The sequence below is a fragment of the Limulus polyphemus genome, unplaced genomic scaffold (genome assembly GCF_000517525.1).
Source record: "Limulus polyphemus unplaced genomic scaffold, Limulus_polyphemus-2.1.2 Scaffold9321, whole genome shotgun sequence".
NCBI lineage: Eukaryota > Metazoa > Arthropoda > Merostomata > Xiphosura > Limulidae > Limulus > Limulus polyphemus.
Window position 1 is genome coordinate 7096 of NW_013674931.1, and position 668 is coordinate 7763.

Consider the following 668-nt stretch of genomic DNA (forward strand, 5'->3'; position numbering starts at 1 on the left):
TATTGTTTGAAGAATGCAGTACTATATTGCTTGGACACAGTTACCTTTCTCGAGGAACCCTCAAACATTTCTTTATTCTGTACCTGGAATTTATCTCATCTGAATTGTCAGTTTTTTCCCTCAAAAGGTACATCAATATGTTTTCCAAAATGAGATCACAATCTGTTACAAGTCTACCATCACGCTGCATCTTTAGCTGGATGATCTGCTACAGGCTGGTATGTGGAAGTTTCCTCAGTCTTTCAAGTGCCATTACTTCTATTATCTCCAGATTACTTTAGCCAATAGGTTTTATCTTCCCGTCTTGTGGTGGTCCCGAAGTCTCTGCTGATTTAAATTCAATAAATACCATTCTGTCTTTTATTCTATCCAACAACACATAGATTTATACCTGGATTTACAACAGAACGCTCTTTGGAGCAGTAATAGCATCCTGGAAAAGTTTCACACCTGGATTTACTACAGAACTCTTCTTGGAGCAGTAATAGCATCCTAGAAAAGTTTCACACCTGGATTTACAACAGAACACTCCTTGGAGCAGTAACGGCATCCTGGAAAAGTTTCACATGTGGATTTACTACAGAATTCTTCTTGGAGCAGTAATAGCATCCTGAAAAAGTTTCACACCTGGCTTTACTATAGAACCCTTCTTGGGGCAGTAATAGCAT